Source organism: Spea bombifrons, chromosome 2 (genome assembly GCF_027358695.1).
Source record: "Spea bombifrons isolate aSpeBom1 chromosome 2, aSpeBom1.2.pri, whole genome shotgun sequence".
NCBI lineage: Eukaryota > Metazoa > Chordata > Amphibia > Anura > Pelobatidae > Spea > Spea bombifrons.
Genome location: NC_071088.1, coordinates 119,607,409 through 119,620,309, shown reverse-complemented (window position 1 = coordinate 119,620,309; position 12,901 = coordinate 119,607,409).

The following is a 12,901-nucleotide window of genomic DNA, read 5'->3' as shown; positions in this document are numbered from 1 at the left end:
AGATTGGTAAGATATTACCTAAACTGTTTCTTCCATTCTTTAAATAAAAAATAAAGCTATTTTTACTACACTGCAATAGAGTTTGCAGGATTCTATGATTTGTCCTATGATGGGGGGATGAGCATAACCACTTAGCAACAGTTAGTGGGAATGCGTCAGCCTCCCTGAGTAAGAGAGGAAACACTTGTGCTGTGTTCAAGTGTAGTAACAGCGTCTCTTAGCCAATCAGGTCATCGGGACGGCTGATTTTAAAATGGAAAACTACAGATGGTTAATTAATCCCGACCAGTGTGGACGTAACTTAGAATAATATGCACAAAGGAAAAAATAATGACCGGCTTTATCAGATAACACAGACTATAAGTCCAGAAAAGGTCCAGAGCGTAATCAACGATCCTAAAACAAGATGGCAAACATATAGTCAGCTATAACCACTCATAAACATTGTATCAGATTGAGATGAACTTTATGTACTAGGATTTACAAGGCAAAAAATAAATTTTTTAGGTCAAAAGAAAACATCAGTCCTAGTTTCCGAATTTTCTATTTGTGATGGTGCGTGGATTGCTGATTCTGTTCCAGGAAACACTTGTAATCGGAAAATGGGCTTATTCAAAAGAAAAACTTAACAAAGAACATAAGGAAATAATAATGTGAACACGTAAGAAAAACCACCACAAGCAACCATCCAATTCTTAGGATTGTTGGGATGTTAGGTGCTTATGATCATCCTAAAACTTTAATTTGTCAGTCCAGTAGGCATAACCACCTAGCAACAGCTAGTGAGTAGAAAAGCACACACCTGGTGCTGGTCCTTAAAACTGCATTCAACCTCTGACAGCCTCTAGTTAATTCTTACAAATGTTTTACTGGAAGACCACCACACAGCCTTCAAAATAAGGCTTTTTGCTGCTGTTTTAGAAGCACATTAACTGCAGGAGTTTGACTTGGAGATCATCAGTCCCTTGAAAGCAATCTGCTGTCCACCCTGTCGGGGGTTTTGACTCCCATGATTGGGGGTTGAATCAGGGGATACCAAGATCTGGATACTTTGTGCACTTTGTCAGAATAGATGGAGGAGGAAAAGCAAGTGGGGTGGAAACATCCATCTACTGAAAGGATGTTGCATCCTTCTCCAAGTCCCTATGGTATGGTCAAAGTGTTAGCGGGATAGTGAATCTACCAGTTTGTTTCCTTCTCCAGGAACATGTTCTACAAACACTCGCCACATGTTTGCTAAAACCTAGGACCATAGATCTAACATTTCCATGCACAGAACCTTTAATTTTGTGCCGCCACTGTGATTCACTGTATGTATGCTACTGCTGTTTTATTGTCCAATTGAACGCGTACCAACAGTTCTATGGAGCAACTAGACTGTGGAGAAATAATTTTATTACTCTCGACTCCAAAACGTTTATGTGACGTAGACTTTCCTGATTTGACCAGATACCTCATAGAACGTTTTAACCTGAAAACAAGCTCCAACTGAGATTTAAGGCGTCCTATGTATTTGTCATAGCAAGGTGTTGCTGTAATGAGGACGAGGCAAAGGAATCACTGTCAACAGGACAGCATCAAACTCTTCTTTTTTGGGGGAGAATTGCCTTTGAAACCCACTGGCAACGACAAGAGTTGTTTGCCTGAGAACATCAGACTCAATGTGCATAATATAGAGTATTGTAGGGATAGCTCTATCATTTTCCCTATAATCCTTGCCAGATTCCTCATTACCAACTGCATTACCTGAGAGAACTGCACAGCTGATCCTGTAATATGTCCCATCTAAAGCATCAAAAGGAATCCAAGGTCTTGGAAAAGAGCTATCAGATACGCTCTCCTCTGAGATATAGAAACTGAGTTCAGTAACAGGATATTGTCTAGATAGTAGACATAGGAAACCTTTTTGTCCGACATAAGCTTTCACAGTTTTCAAAATTCTGGAAAAGGTATATTGTGCATTGAAGAGGCCACCATGACCACCCACTGGTAGATTTGACCTTTCCAGTGGAACCTCAGAAAATGTGTTTTTTGGAAACAAAATTGAATGGAAAGTAGCTTTCAAATCTGATTAGGTGCAGTAAAAATTATTCTGTACTAGGTCTGGAAGGTCTGAGTGACCTTTCCACCTGAACCTTTTCCTCTAGAGAAAGGTTTTTATAGCCTGACATTTAGAACTGGCACGAGGAGTTCCCTGGGGTACAAGGGACTTATCTATGCTGTAATGTATGGATCTGCCAACTCTATTTTTCCCTGTGATCCAAAACTGGATTTACCTGTCACAAGAGGGTATATCTCGGAAAAGGGAAATTCAAGAGGAGAAATTGTAGACCTATTTGCAGTACCCACTTGTCTGTAGTAATATTCACTCAATGTAGTGTTGCGTGAAGAGAAATACTTGTGTGTGGCTAGGCATTCTCTTCCCATATGTGCCATCTCTGTTATATGAAACATGAATAGCACTTGCCAATAATCAAATAAACTTTAGCAGTGCTGTTATTATAGTTTCCCTTATATATTTTATTTTCACATAAAAACAACACAGAAACTTTTAAAAAGTATTTTTGTTTCTATGTTAATTTATTCAGGGCCCCTCTATAACTAACATGCAAACTCACGCAACACTATTTTTTAACACTATACACTAACACATTCTTTCTTCAGCTCCTCTTCTCTTCTTCAGGGTGCCACTAACTCTAGATTCACCCCTGACGCTCCAGCACCATACTGTTAGGGGTCAGGAACCAGATGGCGCAAAACATAAAGTGCAACACCTTGGGGAGGTGTAGCTGGTTTAGGGGACCTGTGTAAAGTAAAGGGCATACCCCACCAAAGATGGCAGTTTTGGCAATGGGTGTAGCTAAAAACACCTAAACTCAATAATTATGAGGAGTGTCCACATACTTTTGATTGTGAATTGTGAAATGGTATACATAGAATGTAGCAAATTGTACACACCGTCACTTACACATAAAATACATTTAATATTATATATCACATACACACTGATTCATACACATAACATACATTTTATATTATACTGTATGATGTGATATATGATATACTGTACATATTCTCTCCTTCACTCAGACTTCTCATTCCGGGACAATGCATTGTCCTCGATTAATACTGCAATCCGGGACATGTGGTCCCCCTAGCTGAGGGGGATACAAATGTATCTTATTTGTGGATAATATCCTTCTATCAGTGTTGTCCCTTCTCACCTCTCTGCTAAATCTATATAGAAAAATCTCAGATTTTTCCAGGCTGTCTTTGTTTAAGATCAATAGCAATATGTGGGAGAAGATAGAGGGGCGCCGAGCGGTCGCTCATAAAGTTTTCAGCAACCGCTCGGCGCCAGAATATGATGTCATATTATGGTGCTCAGCAGCAGTGAAGCAGGGTGCACCACGACAGACTGCAGAGCAGGGAGACAGAGGCCTCGCGCTCTCACCGCAGGACTTCTGGAAGGTAAGTGAACTACTTGTTCTAATTTGTGAGAATGCATTAATGAATATGTGTAAATGATTTGTGCTAGTGAGAGAATAAGCGATTATGTGAATTAATTATGTGAATGAAAGTGTGAATTAGTGTGTGTGTATTATGGAAAGGCAAAGATGGCACGAGCAGGGTGCTTGACAATAAGTGTTTTATACAATGATGTGGGATCATTGGAGCCAATTTATTCCACTGCTTCTGAGAACTCGCATGGCAGCAGGCAGGAAACCGGTGCTGCAGCAATGGGGTTCAGAAGCCGCCGCCGCCGCCAAAATTGGGTTTTCTTAAAAATAAGATGACATATCTGATGAGGATGGATTTGCTGGACATAAGTTTTGATAACAAGAAAGCCCAAACTTTGTATTCAAAATACATTTCAACACACAGATTGGTAATGTCAGATGCTTATAACAAACAACCACCAGTTAGGTTCCCGGGGCAGGGGTACACATGACATAAGGCTTACAGGTACACTCTCTCTCTGGAGCCCAGAATTGTACTACATAATCAAGGTGAGGTTTCACCATTCACATGTTAAGAGGCAACATGGTATCCTCCTCCTATGACACAATCACCTTTTTATACATGTCAATATCTTATTAGCGTTTGCAGCTGATGACTGGCATTGCACACTTTTTTCAAGCCCGTTGTCTACAATTATTCCAAAATACTTCTCCTCAGTAGTTCTTTGATCCCGTTCCAAATACGGGCACCATATGTGCCTTACGCCAGTCTATTGGCACTATACCTGAACTGAAAGAGTCCCTAAAGGTAAGCCACATTGGTTTTATTTTATTTTTTCTTGTATCCAAAAGGTATAGATTGATGTGTGCAATTTTGTATCGTGTGCTTCTATTGTCTTTGGTGTTCTGTCCAGAAAACAATCCATTCCAGTATATGTGTTCAATAGATGCCCTTAGCCTGTCAAAGTTGGCGCTTATACAATTAATTGTTTTGGTAGAGTAGTTACCAATTACCTTTTTTAGAATTAATCTCAAATGAAACCATATCCCAAGCGTTCTCGTACTTAGATGTTTTAGATAAGCTCCTCATTGTTAGTTATTTCCAGATCCCATACATCATAGAAACAAACTATGCATCCATCTTAGCTGTTGAGATATAGAGTCCACTGTTCTAGCACTCTAAATAGGACAGAATGCAGCAGAATATACCTTTATCTGTGGCACAGAGAGCCTTGGGTAAATTCTATATTGTTCAGTGGTTCAGTGGTTTCCACGAACAAGCTCTAGTTTTAATCAACCTGTTAGCTATTAAAAAAAGTAGAAACCGTGTTTGAGTGAAGAGTGGTTTATTGAGAAGTTACAGAAGCATATATTTTATATAAGCAACAAGCACTTTTACAATACTTGCAAGGGAATGATATAAGTGAGTTTTAGTACAGATACAATTATAGATTTTTTTTGGAGGGATTAAAATAATGAAACCAAACATTAAGCAAGTGCTTTCACTACAGTGTATATTTACGGATTTTAGCAGTGGTGTCCATGGCCAGAGCTGTGCTTGCTTTTGGAAACGTGGCTGAAACTTGAGCTGAATCCTCCCTTATGATGGTGGCCAGCACTTGATCCATGGGACGCGCCTCCTGAGTGGTGTTTTCCTCCAGTGCTAGAATGCACCACAGCTAGAAAATGAAAAGATCAGATAACTTTTCTAATACATGTCACTTTGTAGTTTGTTCATCTTATTGTTAATGTTGTATATTGTACTTTTAATGTAATTGTTATTTTTGCATTCTTCCCTTGTAATAGTGCTACAGAATCTGTTGTGCACTTTATAAATAAAATGTAATTTTAACAATGGAACTTATCATTAAGCAATAATAACATGTCATTTTCATCCAAACTTGTAGGCAGTAAATGTGGGAAAGGGATGGACACAAAAATGGACATTCTATATGGAATATGCACCACTAATTTCTGCTATTGTAGCCATATAGTCAATGGCTTTGTCTGTTCAATATTGAATCCAACCCTTGACTTCTTGTGAAATTAACAATATTATTTTGCAAAAATAATAACCATAGTCCCATGGTTTCAAACTAAATGTCTTCTTAGGTCCTTGATTTATAAAGTGGCTTATATTTAAATTAAAGTATTACTTACAGATATTAACAGATCCATCTGAAGCCAATCTGAAAGAAAACACAAAATAATAATGATAAACGTCATATTCTATATTTTGTAAGGTGGGAGGATGTAAATAATATATAGTAAGTTATTACATATTTAAATATACATATTTATACTGTCAGTAGAATGTTACACTCACCTGCACTCTTCTCCTTCCAGCATCTTCCTGTAGGTGGCGATCTCAATATCCAGAGCCAGTTTCACGTTCATCAGCTCCTGGTATTCTCTCAGTTGGCGAGCCATGTCCTGCTTGGCCTTCTGCAGAGCAGCTTCCAGCTCAGACAGTTTGTTCTTGGCATCTCTGACAGCGGCTTCTCCACGTTCCTCAGCCTCAGTTATAGCGGCTTCCAGTGCAGCTCGCTGTGGAAATATTGTAAAAGACAAACTGTTTCAGCTTTTTAAATGCTTGCGTATTAATTGCATGTATATAAAAAAGGCATTTCACAAATATTTATTTGTCATTTTATATGTATTTTTTATAATGTAATATACAATACTCATAACCCCAAACTGAACAAAACAATAAAGAAAATAGAACAAATAATAATTTCCAAAAATTGAAACAATAAGGATATACTTTGATGTCTTACTTTGTTTTTTTAAACATTAGCCACTCAAATAACAAATTTATATCTCTAAAATAGATAGATTATGTGGTCTACTTCTGCAAGTCGCTGTAATTTTTACCTGAGCTTTCACGTTATCAATCTCTGCTTTTAGTCTTTGAATTGTTCGGTTTAATTCACAGATCTCATCTCTGCTGCTCTGCAGATCATTCCCATTTCTTCCTACAGCCATGCGAAGCTCCTCAAACTGTAAATGGACATATACAAATATATCTTTAATTTAATAAGTAAAGTTGTATTGTTTATCTGCTGTGATTTCATTGAGATATATTCACCCGTGACTGGTACATAGCTTCTGCTTCAGCTCTGCTCCTGTTGGCAACCTCCTCATATTGAGCTCTGACCTCAGCAATGATTCCATCCAGGTCCAGATCACGGCTGTTATCCATGGAGACAACCACAGAGGTGTCTGAGATCTGAGCCTGGAGCTGGGCAATTTCCTGTACAAATATGAAAAAAAGAAGGATTGGAAATGCCGAATGCTGGAATTTAAAATAATTAACAATGAATCATATAGAAAAATGTTATTGGGCTCTCAAAATGTCACATTAATTCATAATTGCCTTATTGATAGTATAAATTAATAATGTTACCAGTCTAAATAAGATCATGACAATCAAGTATGTGCATAGTAATCTTGTTTTCAGTAATGGTTGTAGAAAAATCTTATTGGCATTTAAAATAATTTCTAATGAAGTCAAATAGATCAAGTTCTACTTACTGCATCAAAGAGAGTTCTCAGGAAGTTGATTTCATCAGTCAGGGAATCAGCCTTTGCTTGTAACTCAGCTTTGTTCATGAAAGCAGCATCTACATCCTGACGGAGAGAACACACCGTAATAGAACAATAATAGTGTTACATTAATACATTATATATATATATATATATATATATATATATACACACACAGATATATATAATTATATATAATCACTTTACCCTTACCCTCTTAAGTCCAACAAACTCATTCTCAGCAGCTGTGCGTCTGTTGAGCTCTTCTTCATATCTGTCATATTAAAAGTTAAAGATATATTTATTAAAATATTTCATGTGGGACACTTTTCAGGGCTGGACTGTGTGTTTGTTTGTTCTTCTACTAAAAACATTAACTTGCTAACAATGGCATATATATCACACTGTGTTTTGCGTGTGAATCAAAATAAACCCAAAACAGAAAATTCATGAATAAAGAAACCCTTACCTTCTCCTTATTTCCTCTACATTTTGTTCCATACTGTTCCTCTCTGCTTCCAGACGAGATTTCTCACATCCAAGACTCTCCAGCTGTCTCTGGAGGTTATTGATGAAAGCCTCAAACAGAGGTTCAATCTGACTCCTGGCAGTTTTCTGGTCTTGGAGAAGAGCCCACTTAGTCTCCAACATCTTGTTCTGCTGCTCCAGGAACCTTACCTAAGTTAGGAATTTAAAAAAAATCTATGTATAATAGTACTAAACAGAATGTCAAGAACGCCACTTACCTCAGCAGCAGGGACCTGCCAGACCGCCGCAGCCCACGGTATCCCACAAGGTCCAGAGGACCCCCTCACTCGGGGCCTCAAGACAGAAGGGTCTCACGTCGTTCTGCAGCGGCCAGAGGAAGGCATTTAGTCTCCCTCCTCTGAGCAGCCCAGCTGGCACTAGCGTTGCTTCTTTATTACGCTACATTTGGGACTGATTATGCGTTCCAGTACTCTCGTCGTTCGTATAGTTTATCTTTTATTTCGTTTCTGAGGTCTAATGTATACCGTAAATAACCTATTGCGTTATAAAATATCCATTGCAGGATTTGGCCTTCATTTTTAGCAGTATAAATAGTGGTTTAAAAGTGCTGTCACATTCTACTCAAGAATGATTGACTTTGTTTTTTTAGGAAAGCTTATATTAACCCTGGTACAAAATGACTATGGCATCTTTAAGAACACAATCAACCGATATCCATACAAAGGATGACATTTGCAAATCACCATAAAATAAATTAAAAGAAAATATTACACTTTAACAGCAAACTCTAAAACATTTATTTTACAGGGAGGGCTGTGTGTTCCGTATAATGCGTACATTAAAGCAGTGACAAAATCTAAAAGCTTTAATTGTGTCTTTAGCAGGGCCAAGAAATTCTGCTAGAGTTGGCCAATAATAAAGCACAGTGTTATTGTTATAATTTGCCATGTTGTGAAAGAGTCTATAGTTATACAAATTAATCTAGTTAAACTGGATCTTTAATCAAATACAGTAAAAATAACCCCATGGAAATACTGTAAATTATGGAATAAAATGAACTTGCCTTGTCAATGAAAGAAACAAATTTGTCATTGAGACCTCTAATTTGGTTTCTTTCTTCAGTTCTTACTCGCTGGATACTTGGGTCAATCTCCAAGTTCAGAGGTACCAAAAGACCTTCATTTATAGTAACTGGTGTGATACCTCCAGAGCATCCCCTAAACCCAGAGCCGATTGCACCAATACCATGTCCAGATCCATGTCCACTTTTTCCTGAGTGGAGGCTTCCCAATGAGATCTTATGCCCCTTGGATCCGATACTGTGGGCGCTTCTGCTGCTGAAGCAATGCAGTGTCTTGTGTCCATGAGCTTCAGGTTTGGAGTGGTGGGAGAAGGTGCTGTGTGCACTGACATGTTTAGGTAAAGCTACTGAACAGGAGCTGAAGTGCTTGTGTCCAGAGGTACTGAAGCTGGAGTGATGAGACATGATGCTTCTTCTTGGAGAGAACTGATGAGATCAGTAACAGTCTGTTCAGGATATTCACATCTTCTAGACACAAACCTGCTACTTTTATACTTCATAGAGGCGTTAACTCACCCAAAAATAATGCTACTGGTTCTTATGATCATCCTTTGGTCAGACTCTCTTACATAAAACATTTACATACTTACATCATCAAAGTCAAAGCGTTTACTGTTGTTTTCCATGTGTATAAGTATTTTACAGGCTTTCTGGGCCATTTCCCATGAGCTATCTCAGCTACTGTAACAGTTAAAGTGCTACTAAACAAGAAATAATTTGTCCTTGGCTTATTTGGGAAGTTGTCACATTTCAGAAGGACTATAGTTGTTTTATTATAGTTGTTTTATTATAGGCAGACATTCCCAAAATGAAACATTTAACACAAATTATTAAACATTTCACTTTCATTTAAACTATTTTATTAGCATTAGTACAGAGTGGGGAAGGTTTCAAGAGACAGTAGTACAAGTAAGAGTCGAAGGTCCTAGGTATTTACCGGTCTTAGGGAAACTTTATAAATGTAGCGTAAAATTATTTTTCTTACTGCATTATCGTTATTTTTTTCTTGTATAATATTGCCTTGGATTCCATTTCAAGAAGGTTCCATCTTCCCTTTGTCTTTTGTTATTTACAGTTATAGCTGGTATTTTAATGAAGAAATAGTTGTAAATATCATTACACAAATATTTTACATATACACATACTATACTGATTTAAGGCCAAAAAAACCACTCTCTATCACAAAAAATTTGGTTTATTGGTGCAAAATGTAATAGAATTACGTTTGGATAACACTAACCTACATTTAAGTATACAGCACTGTATTTTATGCTGAAAAAATATTTTTTTCAACTGCATTTTTTTTACTGAGAATATCTCATACCCAGAAACCTGGGACTTTTTCAGCATTTTTAAATTAATTCGTTAACCACGATTCTCATTTTTAAGTTTTCTTGGACCCTCACGGATATTTCATTAGGTTAGCTTTCATAACTTGAAATTTTCAACTTTTATTTTGTGAGGCCTATGTCTCATTTGGGACTGTTTGGCAGCCTACTAGCTGAAAAATTCTCCTGCAAAGCATATGTTTTTAGAGAGAAGACAACCTAGGGTATTTCACTGGACACTTGTCACAAATCTCTGGCAAAAGGGGGCTTAATATTCATTTGTGTTGCTTCTTTACCAACCTTTCCATGTTAGCACTGTTTTCACAGATTACTTGCAACTACAGAAAAACACACCACACCTTATTCAGCTGCATCTCCAGATTACAGAAATACCCGACTTCCATAGGTTTTTCATGGGTTTTGGAAGTTGCCCATTGTCTTTTCCAAACCTGAAATTTTCCAATTTTGTTTCGTGAGGCCTGTATCTCATTTGGGACTGTCAAGCATCCCACCAGCACAAAATACCGGAGGCAAGACCAGATATTTTACTAGGCATTTGCATACCTGGGAACTCTCCGGGTTTGCCCCGCCCCCCTGCCCATTTTCCCTTTAAATGGGGGTGTTTCCCACTGACATCAGCAGGAACGCCCCCGACGTCAGGGGGAACTCCCACCAACATCACTGGACTGCAGTGGGCAGTCTATGTCTGTCTTTACTGATACATGGACAGTAAACCAGCAGGTAGTGGTGTGCATGAAAGCGCACACCACTATTCACTTCATGATGTTCTATGCCGTCTATATAGGTTTTTGATCATATTTTTTTAAAGACTTCATGAATGTTTTAACGGGTTTGTCAGGAATGTCAGATTTTGTTTTCTTTACATTATATTTATTTAGATCCAGCATGCTTTCAATTGACAATTGAATATGCTGCTCCTCAGCCTTCTTAGTAACTAGTAGACTTAGGCTCTGGCCAACTCTTTGTGTACGCCTTTGTGTTCGTGGGAAAAAAAAAATTCGTATTACACGAATATTCGCCCGTTCCTGTGTTTGTTCCAGACGAGCCCCCTGCTGGCGACCAATAGAGTCGCTCGTACAGGCTTGTACAAAATCCTGGTGCTGAAACTTGGCCGGGGTAGACCCCCGCTCCAAGAGTTAAATGTCCGGATGAATGACCAATAGAGTTAAATATCCATAAGAGCGACTCTTTTGGTTGATACCAGACGAGGCCCCTGCAGGCGACCAATAGAGTCGCTCTTATGGACCTTAACTCCTGACGGCGAACCTATGGATTTCCGCTCCCATTAATCCTGCAACGCTGCATAGATAAGGTAGGCTAGATGGGGAAGAGACCAGGGAGATTAGTAAAGGAAGACGAAGATTCTTCGTGTTGTGTGTCTCCGTGTTCGTATATGTTTTGCCGCCGTCATGTCTGTTTCTTCGGTATTCGGGCTGAACAACGAAAACGCACCATTCGTTTTTCTGTTAGCCCAAATATGAATGCACAAGTCCAGGTCCAGGGAATGCACAGTGGGTCCAGGGAAACCTGTTTCATTTTAATTGTATTATTTATTTTACTTTTGTAATATTTGTGCAGGAATGGGGGTGGACGCATGTCACCTTATAACCCTGTGAAGAACCCCCTGAAGAACAAAGCAAGGTTCATAAATCTGTGAGGTGTTTGCTTCTTTCACCTCACATTAATGTGACCCTCATGTAGTCAAGTATATGTGTGCATTTATTAACCAACTCAAATGCTCTAACAGTTTTTGAATCAGGCCCGCATTGGCCACCTGACACAGCAGGCAAATTCATACCAATACTGCCACACCATTGGCTGACTAGATTGTGCAGTGTACGGCCACTGGATGGATAAGCACAGCCATACTCTAAAAGAATATACAAACATAATGTGGAGCCTCATTTTTGTCATTTGGCAGCCACTGGTTAGGTCAACATCAGTCTAGCCCTGAATAGATCTGTAATTACATTCTTTTTTAAAGGTTTAATCACATAAAAACAACACCTTTAAGAAGTTTTTTTTCTGTTTCTATGGTACGAACGTATCAGTGCTTGCATTTGTATTCCCAAGTAAATCAATGAGACTAGATTTTACTAGACTGATAGTGTATATTTTTCTTGGGACGAGTTTGGACATTTAATTGTGTTATATACTTCTAGTCTAGCATTTTATTCAGAAAGTGTTACATTTAACAGAATAGATTGAACAGCACCTTTAGAGCAGCATGGAAATTAAATGGGATACTTACATAGACTATAGCAAATTGTACCAATAGTAAATTGTGTAATATATATGGAGCATATGTACCTTATGTTTTGGCTTCAATTTGGTTAACATAAAATTACCTTTTTGTATTAATTTGGTAAGTCTTCTGTCACTCAAACAGTTCTTTATGTATGAATGACAGTCCACCGTAAAGATAGACATATCTAGCCAAGTTGTGGTACTTACTATGGGCCATCATATCTGTCTTAAGTTTTATTTTGTAAGGAATTTACCTTCAGCTTTTTGGCTTATTTGGCCAATCCATAAACCAGCACGATGAATTATAAAATGGAATAAACACAAGGTACCTGATGACAATGCCTAGGTCCCTGGCAATGTTGGGGTAACGGGGTGATGCACTGTTCAAGTGCAGGAAAAAAGAGCAATTCAGAACAGCCCATAGGGAAAGAATTGGACGAAGGGGCCCCATGAATGAAGTGCCGGACGAGGTACCTCGTTGAATGCCTAGTGTTAAGAGTTAAGGCATGACTTGGCAAAATTTTTGCACCTAAGGTGTTAAGCCTTTGAGGCACGTGCAAGACCAGAAGGGAGGGGGTAATTGCCCTCCCTGAGGGGATATATAAAGGGGGGATTTATGCTATAGGGTCAGTATTTTAAAAAATATTTTCCCGCCCATCCCTCCCTGATTTTTGCATTAGCTGGGGGCTCAGGTTTTTTAAGCTGGTACGGTGCAGGAGTTAACCATC